At 42.4% G+C, this 12,422-nt stretch overlaps 1 protein-coding gene across 1 annotated transcript in view; it reads left to right on the top strand.

Moving 5' to 3' along the window:
• Window positions 1-6,841: 6,841 nt before the first annotated feature.
• LOC115202084 (catenin alpha-2) overlaps window positions 6,842-12,422 on the top strand; it is a 688,845-nt gene continuing 683,264 nt past the window's right edge. Inside the window, exon 1 of the mRNA XM_029765967.1 lies at window positions 6,842-7,126. The gene's annotated coding sequence lies outside the window, so the exon portion shown is untranslated. The remainder of the gene's footprint in view (window positions 7,127-12,422) is intronic.

Below are 12,422 nucleotides of genomic sequence, written 5' to 3'. Positions count from 1 at the left end.
TGAGAAACAAGTTTCTCTACTCTGATGAAACCAAGATTGAACTCTTTGGCCTGAACGCCAATCATCACGTCTGGAGGAAAACTAGAACCATCCCTACAGGGAAGCATGGTGGTGGCAGTATCATGCTGGGGGGATGTTTTTCAGCAACAGGGACTGGGAGACTAGTCAGGATCGAGGCAAAGATGAATGGAACAAAGTACAGAGAGATCCTTGATGAAAACCTGCTCCAGAGCACTCAGGACCTCAGACTGGGGTGAAGGTTCACCTTTCAATAGGACAACGACCCTAAGCACACAGCCAAGACAAAGCAGGAGTGGCTTCGGGACAAATCTCTGAATGTCCTTGAGTGGCAGAGCCAGAGCCCGGGCTTGAACCCGATCGAACATCTCTGAAGAGACCTCAAAATTGCTGTGCAGCAATGCTCCCCATCCAAACTGACAGAGCTTTAGAGGATCTGCAGAGAAGAATGGGAGAAACTCCCCAAATATAGGTGTTCCAAGCTTGTAGAGTCATACCCAAGAAGACTCAAGGCTGTAATCGCTGCCAAAAGGTTGTTTTTTTTTTTGGGGGGGGGGGGTTACTTGGATGGTTGGTGGCCTGGCAGTTGGGGATAGGTCGCTGGTTCGGGTCCCAGATTTGACTTGTTGGCAGATCTGTCAACGTGCCCTTGGTTGCTGGTTGCTCCTGTGGTTCACACTGGATGGGAGTCTGCAAGATGAATGTAATGTAAATGTTGAGCGGCTTCACTGCAGGTAGATTGTATGTTTTAACATAAAACAAATATGTTATATTCGAACATTTACTGACACCGGCCATATTCAATGGGTGTTGAGCAAATGTATACAAAAAAAACAGTGCTCTGAAATCGTAGTAGATAGCCAGATTAAATTTCTCAGGTACGTCTATCAACAGTTGTCGCAGTGACATCCTATTGAAATGGTTACTTGCATAGTTTAGTCTTTTGTTAAGACATGAAGCTAGCTAGCTAGGTAAACAATTAACCATAATCCCAACTCATGACGCTATTACTCTGCAGGAATCTGCAGATAGCTATCCAACCAGGTTCAATGTTAGCTAGCTAGCTAACATTGGGCTATAACTAGCAAAGTAAATGGCTCTGAGATACGAATAATATTACCACACTGATCATACAGGTAACATTAGCTAGCTAGCTAACAGTACACTTTAACTTGAAATGAAAATAAATTTCTGTCAAACTTAGAAACGTGTAATATCTGAAAATGTAGCTAGCTAGACTATCTTACATGGAATGGGCACTTCTCCCTGTCACGGATGTCATGGTTGCCCTTAATTAGTTTGAGGAAATAATCCGGAGACAGGTGTTTTTTCCATCTCCTTAGCTATCATACTCTAATTCCACTGATTTCGAAACTTGGTCTTCCAGAAAGTGGAGAGCAACACTTATGCAGTTCTACCACATTAGACAGGATTACCTACACATACTGACCAGCTCAAATAGACAGAAGCATGCTACATGGCAGACCAATCTGAGCTCATCTCTCGGCATGTACAGCCCATTCACTGCTGTCTTTTTCTGTGGCTAACCAACTAGGATCGTAATTTAACAATTGCATTAGTATTTACAGATGGCATACACGTTTGTTATTAAGGCACATGAAAGTTCACATGTTCCAGAAGGCATTTCTGACAAAAAACTAATTTTGATTTAAAAAAGTTTACGCTCAAATGGCTCTCCTGTGAAGTAGGGACGCGCAACATACGCCTAGTTTCCTGAAACGAGTCACATATGGAAGACTGCATAGTTGGGTTTTATTATAGTGTTATAATAAAGGGGATGAATGTAGCCTAGATCATATTCACGTGTATCCATGTGTATGTCAATGATTGGCACATCGAGTCAAGGTGCAGTGTTCTAAATGGCACCCTATGGGCTAGAGGTCGACCGATTATGATTTTTCAACGCCGATACCGATTATTGGAGGACCAGAAAAAGCTGATACCGATTAATCGGCCATTTTTATTTATTTATTTGTAATAATGACAATTACAACAATACTGAATGAACACTTATTTTAACTTAATATTCACTGCTCAAAAAAATAAAGGGAACACTTAAACAACACAATGTAACACCAAGTCAATCACACTTCTGTGAAATCAAACTGTCCACTTAGGAAGCAACACTGATTGACAATAAATTTCACATGCTGTTGTGCAAATGGAATAGACAACAGGTGGAAATTATAGGCAATTAGCAAGACACCCCCAATAAAGGAGTGGTTCTGCAGGTGGGGACCACAGACCACTTCTCAGTTCCTATGCTTCCTGGCTGATGTTTTGGTCACTTTTGAATGCTGGCGGTGCTTTCACTCTAGTGGTAGCATGAGACGGAGTCTACAACCCACACAAGTGGCTCAGGTAGTGCAGCTCATCCAGGATGGCACATCAATGCGAGCTGTGGCAAGAAGGTTTGCTGTGTCTGTCAGCGTAGTGTCCAGAGCATGGAGGCGCTACCAGGAGACAGGCCAGTACATCAGGAGACGTGGAGGAGGCCGTAGGAGGGCAACAACCCAGCAGCAGGACCACTACCTCCGCCTTTGTGCAAGGAGGAGCAGGAGGAGCACTGCCAGAGCCCTGCAAAATCACCTCCAGCAGGCCACAAATGTGCATGTGTCTGCTCAAACGGTCAGAAACAGACTCCATGAGGGTGGTATGAGGGCCCGACGTCCACAGGTGGGGGTTGTGCTTACAGCCCAACACCGTGCAGGACGTTTGGCATTTGCCAGAGAACACCAAGATTGGCAAATTCGCCACTGGCGCCCTGTGCTCTTCACAGATGAAAGCAGGTTCACACTGAGCACGTGACAGACGTGACAGAGTCTGGAGACGCCGTGGGGAACGTTCTGCTGCCTGCAACATCTTCCAGCATGACCGGTTTGGCGGTGGGTCAGTCATGGTGTGGGGTGGCATTTCTTTGGGGGGCCGCACAGCCCTCCATGTGCTCGCCAGAGGTAGCCTGACTGCCATTAGGTACCGAGATGAGATACTGCTGCATATACCCTGACTGCTTGCACGGAACGCAAGAGAAGTGACACAATTTCCCGAATTATAAGAAATTCATGTTAGCAGGCAATATTAACTAAATATGCAGGTTTAAAAATATATAGTTGTGTATTGATTTTAAAGAAAGGCATTGATATTTATGATTAGGTTTGGTGCAACGACAGTGCTAAATCATCACCCGTTTGGAGAAGTAGGCTGTGATTCGATGAGAAATTAACAGACACCAAATTGATTATATGCAACGCAGGACACGCTAGATAAACTAGTAATATCATCAACCATGTGTAGTTAACTAGTGATTATGTTAAGATTGATTGTTTTTTATAAGATAAGTTTAATGCTAGCTAGCAACTTACCTTGGCTTCTTGCTGCCCTCGCGTAACAGGTAGTCAGCCTGCCACACAGGCTCCTCGTGGAGTGCAATGTAAGGCAGGTGGTTAGAGCGTTGGACTAGTAACTGGAAGGTTGCAAAAACGAATCCCCGAACTGACAAGGTGAAAATATGTCGTTCTGCCCCTGAACAAGGCAGTTAGCCCACCGTTTCTAGGCCGTCATTGAAAATAAGAGTTTGTTCTTAACTGACTTGCCTAGTTACATAAAGGTGTAAAATATATATATATATATATATATATAAAACGGGTGCCATTTGGGACATATCCCATTGTTTTTGTGGAAACAATTTGAGCCAATGATAGCAGGCACAATAGTGTGATTTGCACTCATCCAAATTGTATGGAACATGTGATATGCAGTCATTGTAATGTAATTACATTGTAAAGATGCCTTTATGTGGCACTAGCAATCTCATGGTTCTTGATTGAAATGGCTGTTGCATTTTCATTTCCCATTCGAGATATAATTTCAAACTCCGATTGGCACAGCATGTCAAATGCCAGCTTTAGAACACAGTGCCAATTTCAAGCTGTGGCTGTAGGAGCGATTTGGAAGGGTGGCAATCTTATTAAATTGTTCTGGTTTAGCCATTTTAAAGTACTCCTGTGACTAAAGCCAGTGTGAATGTCAACACATCAAATTCAAACTAGTACCATATTACCATGTTAGTTAATAAAAAAATGTTTTTCAATTAAACCTTTATTTAACTAGGCAAGTCAATTAAGAAGAAATTCTTATTTACAATGACGCCTACCAAAAGTCCTCCTGCGGGGAGGGGGGTTGGGATTAAAAATACAACAATATAGGACAAAACACACATCACGACAAGAGACACCACAATACTACATAAAGACAGACATAAGACAACAACACAGCATGGTAGCAACACAACATGACAACACAGTAGAAACACAACATGGCAGCAGCACATGGTAGCAGCACAAAACATGGTACAAACATTGAGCACAGACAACAGCACAAAGGGCAAAAAGGTAGAGACAACAATATATCCCTGGAAGCAGCCACAACTGTCAGTAAGGGTGTCTATGATTGAGTCTTTGAATGAAGAGATGGAGATACAAGCCTATAGGCCTATGCAGATTTTCATGTGTTGTTAAGCAACTTGCCAGATGTGTGTGATATGATAATATAAGGTTATTATAAGGTGAGTCACCTAAATTAGCTAAATTGACATTAATATAGGCTATGCATATATTTTCTATATGCTCAAAAATAGACCTTTAGAGCTAATTGAAATCTGAGGCTGACACGTCGTTGTGCCCTATATAGGTTCCACATACACCTACTTGTGTCTACCTGTGAATTTTATTTTAGCCCGTCAGGTGATGCCCAAAGTATGTTAATGCATTAACTCTGCATGTTTTTCATAAATGTATGTCATGATGACAAATGTATGTGGTCAGATTAAGGCGTTCAACCTTTTGGCAGATACACTCCCCTCCGTATCTATTTGGACAGTGACGCTGCATATTTTAATTTGGCTCTATACTTTAGGTTTGCAATATAATGTCTCATTTTAGGTGACAGTACAGAATGTCACCATTTATTTAAGGGGATTGTCATACATATCTGTTTTACCGTTTAGAAATGAAAGCACTTTATGTATCTAGTTCACCGATTTGAAGAAGTCAGAAGTATTTGGACAAATTCACTTATAGTTTATTCAAGTAGTCAGTTGTACGCATTTGCAGCTTGTTTTGGTTGTGTTTTGGATTATTTTGGGCCCAATAGGAACCGAATGGTGAATAATGTCATTTTGGAGTCTGTGTCCACCCAGGCCCACTCATGCCTATGCCCCTGATGTGGATGCTACCGTGATTATGGATAATGATGAATGAATTGTGAATAATGATGAGTGAGAAGGTTACAGAGGCACAAAGGTCATACCCCCTAAAAAAGACTAACCTTCCCTGTAATGGTGAGAAGTTACCATGTTTTGTTCTAGCCTCTGAATGGCATCTCACTCATCATTATTCATGATTCATTAAAGATTTTTCTTAATCATGACATTATCAGGATTCATTTCGAAGTGTTCAGAAACATCTACTCACTTAGAAAGAAAATGACTCCAGTCATCACTCACCATTCAGTTACAGTACTATTGGACAACCAAACAAACTGCAAATGCATCCAATGAGCTTGATGTAGTCATTGCTTACAAGGAATATGGGACCAAATACTAAACTTTTGACTACTGTTATACACTATAAGGGAATTTGTCCAAATACTTTTGACTTCTTCACATGGGGGGGCGACTAGATACATAAAGTGCTTTCTTTTCTAAACAGTAAAAGAGATATGGATGCAAATACCTTAAAACAAAAGGTGACATTCTATACTATCGCCTCATATGAAACATTTCATAGAGCCAAATAAAAAATGTGCGCATCACTGTCCAAACACATATGGAGGGATGGGTAATTCCACGGTGAAGAATACTGCAGATGCAAAATTTGGTAACGTAATGATGGTTTGTGCTGTTTGTGCCGTTACCAAACTTTGCATCTGCACCGTTCTTAAAGAAAATGTGTTTTTGTAAAAAAAATTGTGGAAATTGTTCAAATTAGTCCTTGTGCATATGGTATGGTTTGTTTAACTTTGCAATCATTTGTTTTTGTTTGACATATATTTTAAAGTGAAAAATCTGAGTCTCGCTGATACAGACGTTAGTTCAACGTCTAATTTTGATTTACATTTGGTTTAGTTGTCAACTAATGTGAATTAAACGTGAAATCAATAACAAATACATTCACCTTGTCATTGGAGTTAAAAGTCGGGTGAAAAAAATCCATAACGATGATAACTTTTTTCAAATCCAATCAGTTTTCCACATCGATTCAACGTCATTACATTGCATTTTTTGGTTGAAATTGCCTTGAAAAAACGTTGATTCAGTCAGTTTTGCCCAGTGGGATGCATCAACAACGGAACATAATAGGCCTATCAAGTTTAAATATTATCGTTGTTACTGTTACACGGAGACTACGCGCGCTAACAGGTTAGGTATAGACAACAAGGCCTGTGCGATTGTTCTCGCGTCCAGTCTTTCTCCTTGTTTATAGCTTGCCCTATCCGTTTGCATAACACGCATACCGGTCGTACACAGATGACTTTACGCTTTCCTAAATAAAATTAAAAAAAACCACAGGCATAACCATAATCGTTATCAGTCCATGTAGACTTTTCGCATCATCCACTTGACCCATTCCCAGCGTTTCAGTCACAATTTGGCAACGACACGCAATAAAAAAACGCGCTGTCAAACTACGAGCAGGATGCAGTCTCGACCGAGGTACTGCGCATGCGCACGAGAGCGAGTCCGCTGATTTGACAGCCCTTTTGAATGTGCCACACAACTCACTATATTGCAACGCACTCACTATTCCACGGAGCTGCGCGCAATCAGCACCTGTCTTCTCTGTGGCTGTGGCTTCAGCGGTGGGAGTGGTCATTATTTGGCAGGGAGCGGCGGTAGAATTTCCTAGATACCGACAGCCGCGCGTGCCGTGCACCCGTTCAGATTCAGCACTATTCTGAAGGAAAGCGCACGGATTTAGGCGATTCAGCCGAAGGAACGAGACCGAGAAGGCAGTATCTTTTAGGAATACACAGTAAAACAACACATTATACATCTTTAGTTGAAATACAAGAGCTGTCATCAAACCAGGTAAGCTTTGAAGACAGCCACTAGCCGGTTTTTGCTAGCAATATCGTAACGCTGTCTCACTGCTGGGTCAGACGCTACATGGTAGCAAGGCGAGGTTCACGCATCCTAGTCAATTTCTCTATTTGAATTAACATTCTAATTATAATGCATCCTTTTTAAACAACGTTTAATACCTCTATGATATGTATGGTTATTTTTCCCGGCATTGCTGGATAATTAGTGATAGCTAACCGTTCTCTAAGTGGGCACCGTACCCTCCAACAAGCAGTGGTGAAGCCTGCATGCGCGCTGTCAGCACGAGCCTCTGTCGGGCGAGTCGCGAGAGCTTGGCTAGTGTAGCATATTAGCTTGATAGCAGCTAAGCTACCACACAGACGTTGGCTGTGTTTTATTCTAGGGAATAATGGGTCTTCCGCCGGAATACAACATGGGTTCGTGTAGCCTCGAGTGGCTTTGTGTTGATTGGTAGCTGAAATGATGGAATTACTCGTTATTTTAGTTATTCCTTTTCCAATCTGAATCTTTCAGGCTGGAGCCCCATGTTGGTGCGTATCCTATATTTTCATCCCTACCATCCGGATAATGCATCCGTTATTCTTTGTCTCAGTTAGGCTAAACTGTTAGGCTACTCGTTGTCTGAATATGTCACATAGGGGCAGGCACAGATATCTTAATATATATGATGTGTGGCTTAATTTAATCCTCTATTTTTAATACCACAACAGTAGTGCTGTTCAACATTTCTCGCGGAATCATTTTGAATTAGTTACTTGACTGTTTTCATGTGGGCTACCAGGCAGGTTTAAAGTTAGGCGTAGTACACAGTTGTCGTTTTTTTTTAACAAACACTTTTTTCACATTTGTTTGTATTTATTGTTGAATTATTGACAGTCGGTTAGAGAATGAAGTTCGTGACTCAGGTAAGCAGCCAATTGCAAGTCTTGTTTTTGCCTTTGCGCCTAACATAAAACGGTGTTGAAAGCTGTTCAATGAAAGCGTTCATAGCATGTGAGCGCCAAAGCTCATACAATACAAATGCAGTGCTGTAGTACTTTTCTTTATCTACAGTTAGATGGTAAACACGTTTGTTATTGTTCTAAAAACACCTCAATACTAAAATAGGTCCTTGGCTTTGTTGGTGCACAACCTCATTCCTCCGGGCAAGAAGAGGTGCCTGTCCAATAATAAGCCAGTAGTGGTGAATGGCTGACTGCTCAAAAGCAAAGTGTTAGTGTGTGTAGACCTATGTGTCTGTGCATGTTTATTGAATATAGTCCCATACACTAATGGCTGGGTTATGATTTGGTGTGTGGTTTGTGGATAACACACACACACACATTCTGTTCCTGTAACCGGAGCTGGGCCTGGCATCTCAGAGAGCTCCAGGGGTCACGGAGTGGCCGCATTTAGAACTTGAACTTTTGATTGGCGCCCAGGCATGCAGGGAGGACACTCACAGAGAGTATATATGGCTCACTCAGTGTTTTCTTCACAATTGTTTTCTTCAGTGACAGTGCTTTGTTTCGTTTGTGTGTGTTTTACTGTGTAAGGAATAGGGTACCATTTCAGACAGTCATAGTGTTTGGGTCGAGTTATAGGGCTGCAGTCCTACTAGTTCCTTGTTGTGTTGTCCTGGAACTCTGGAGAGCTGTTATAGGCTATAGGCCCTAGATATACAATCAATAACAGTTCAATAGAAGTGCATTTTGTGGCTGTGGGGTGGGGGCCATATTGGCAGGACACCTTGGAACTCTGGAGAGCTGTTATAGGCTATAGGCCCTAGATATACAATCAATAACAGTTCAATAGAAGTGCATTTTGTGGCTGTGGGGTGGGGGCCAGATTGGCAGGACACCTTGGAGCCTGTTAGTGGTCGTTAGCTACAACTGGAAGGCTTCACTGTAGCCATAGAAGCCCTGTAGCCTGGGACAGAAATGCAGGTTGAACTAAGGTTTTGTGAATTAGGCACCAAACGGAAGCAAACAGACTGATACAAAGAGGGACTACAAGGATTTGTCTGAATAGAAACACACGTTTTCCCTTTCTGCTGCTAAACATGTTTCTTTGATTGCCTGAATGAACACAACCCAGGTAGAGGTTTCTCCACTGCCTGCATTCAGTCTGTCAGTCTGAGTAAGGTTTCAAGGTTTTGAGGCCATTCCCCAATGCAGAGCCTATCTATGCTAAGGTAAGAAAAACACACACCATAGGATGACTTAGGGTTGTTCATCTTATGTGAAAATACCTAAAGGCTATAGGATGGATCAAGACTTTGATTTGTGCCACAGCGATGGTAATTCTTGACCACAATGCGTAATGTTGCTTTGTATATACTTTGATCCCTTGGTTGTTTTCATGGAGGATTGGTCAAATATTTCCATTGATAGCGACAACAATGTTTTGTCCTCACATTTGTCTTTGATGGAGACAGTAGGATGTATGAGACATTTGTATGTATGAGACTCGGTATTTGTTGTAATATTCTGTATGAGTAGTATTACATGTGATTCAGGCCCTCTGAAAACAGTTGGACATTTTGGATGATGATGCATTTAAAAGTCACAATAATCTAGACAACGACTTTTGTTCAGTTCTGGCTGACATGTTGTTTGTTTAGCTGTCCAAAGTAGTGACTACATGGGTGACCCCATAGAGATGCCCCGCAAACCCGGGTTCAAATAGTATTCGTAGGAGTTAAAATACTTTAGCTGGGCTTGATTGAGCTTGACTGGTGCACTGGAACCAACGGAATAGTGCCCAAAGTCCCAAACCCCGCCCGTCTGGCACTCAAGGCAGGCTCAATCAAATGCTCAAAGTATTTACACGAAAACAAATGCTAGTTGAACCCAGGTGGTCTGATGATCCAGTGATATGGTGGGAAGTTTAGTTTCAGCAGCCAGCAGTCAGTGCACTGCTCCTAGAGAGAGTGAGCGCATTGCACTTAGCTGCATTCTCACCAGCTTTCAATCAACCAAAGACCACACCCAACAGTATACCGGCGTCTCCATAGACTCAGTTGCTTATTATCTATCAATCAATCAAATGTATTTATAAAGCCCTTTTTACATCAGCCGATGTCACAAAGTGCTAGACGTGCAGCTGCCATGTTAGTTTTCCCTCTAGTAGCCTCCTAGGCAGACGCCATGTTTGAAAAAAAGCACTCAATCATATTCTTCACAGGGTAGTTAAAAAACTAGCATACTACTGTTTAGTACAGTTAAGTACTGCGTACTTGAATTAAGAACATTGTAACTTTGTAATTATGGAATGAGCCCTTTATTGTGTTTTACCGTAATTAGCAATATTAATTTGTTTTGAGTGTCCAGTTGATAAATTGGCCATTGGGAAATCTTTTAAATCACCAAAGCATGGAAAGAGCTAACCAATGTTGTTAAAAGGTAAAATTATCTGTGATAAAGTTGTTATCGGCTCAATTAAAAAAGGCACAGGTCGGGGACGTTAGGGAGTTAGCTAATGGACTACAAGATCGAGGTGTTACTTTAGCAAGCGAACTCTGAGTGCGAAGACACCTTTGTTCATCATTGTCCAGCAGACAAGGCTTATTTCTCAGGGCAGACTTGCTGCAGGGCATTTTAAAGGCTCTTTTAAGACCTTTTCATATAACATTTCTTATTAATTCCCCTCGCAGACTTCCAAGGAAGATGATGTTGCCCCTATCCTCCAAGTAGAGATATTGATCTTGACAAGATTGAACTGTTAATGGGTTCTTTGCCGTTCGTGGAGGTCCTATAAATTGTGAGTGGGCCTCGACTGACACAGGTTAACCCCCTTGGTTCGTTCACTCACTGACAGTGCAGTCGGTGGGTGATGATAGCTGGTTCTCAACCACAACTTAGTTACCGACTTTGATGTTCAGGGTACTTGATCTGTTTCAAGTGCACACTTTTCACCTTGGCACCTTCTCCCCTCCCTCAAGTGACTACTGGATTTTCTCTATCGCTTTCCATCTACAGAATCTATTCTGAGATGATGGTTGAATCCCAAATGGCACCCTATTCCCTTTATAGTGCACTACTTTTTTTTACCAGAGCCCGGTAGCAGAAGGGTACTACTAGTAGTGCACTGTATAGCACGTAAGGTATTATTTGAGATGCAGACAATTACTTGAATACCCAGTCAGACTAGCAAGGTGCTCGGCTGCTCTTAGTATGTTCTAGGTTATCAAATGGCAATATTTTTGTCAAAACCCACTGGCTGTGTTCTGATATCCAGTATGAACCTAGCATTGGGCGTGCATTTTAGTGGCACAAGTATGGATCTTAGTGACTTGTCTGACTCCTAATGTTGTCTAGCATGGCATGGCCTCTCGGTAGGAGCATGGAGGCATAGATGTGACAGGGTCTTAGGCTTATAGCGTATCAGCTCGCCTGCATTATGGAAATGGACTATCAATCATCAGCTTTGCCTCATCTCCCAGCCTTTTGAGGTCTGATTTGACAGCATCTTCTTTAGGCTTCACATGGCCCGGTATCGAGGAGCCCCTCTTCCCTTTGGCATGGTGGTATTGTGGTCATTTTGATGTTCTCCAAAGGCAAGGAGATGAAAGAGCAGTGATCAGAAGGGACGGCGTTGACTTTCTCCTGCTTGCGTGATGTCTTTTAACTATTGTAGTAGGCCTAGTAGTCTACCATGCATCAAAAATAGGCTACTTGTCACCATCGACAGCAGCTTTTTTTCAACAGCCGGGCTCTCCGGGCTCTCCGTCCTGAAGGAGCACCATCTGTATTCCCTCGTGTTTCTATTTGTGGTGGAAACAGGAAACTCTTTCCTCTTTGAAGGGGATCCTCTTTGGAGAACGACAGTGGCCTAGAGGTTAGAGAGGCAGACCAGCAGCCGGAAGGTCAAGCCCCGGGCCGGGCAACACAAAAATGAGAATGGAACTGAACTGGCAGATGGAAGGCTGCTGGTCTCTGATCCCAATTACCATCTCCTGCCGTTGTGCCCTTGAGAAAGGCACTTAACCCCCCACAATTGCTGCTGCTGACCCTGTGCCTCTCAACGTGTGTGTGTGTTCTGCCTTTCCCAACACCGCCAGATACACATTTCCATTTTAACCAAAAGTTATATTCTATTCTTTTCTTCTAGCTACACAAAGGATAGACTGCACATCTGAATTTAGCTGCTACAGTATAGCCTAGCCTATAGACGTACTCCGTCCATATGTATCAAGCATGTCACAGTAGGAGTGCTGATCTTGGATCAGGTCCCCCTTGTCCATGTAACCTTATCAATTTGTGTTGTAGAGAGAGGAAGATTGAGGGAGTGAGAAATAGAG

The sequence above is a fragment of the Salmo trutta genome, chromosome 11 (genome assembly GCF_901001165.1).
Source record: "Salmo trutta chromosome 11, fSalTru1.1, whole genome shotgun sequence".
In the NCBI taxonomy this organism is placed as follows: Eukaryota; Metazoa; Chordata; class Actinopteri; order Salmoniformes; family Salmonidae; genus Salmo; species Salmo trutta.
Note: the sequence above shows the minus strand (reverse complement) of the source record. Positions and strands in the feature narration are given on the sequence as shown.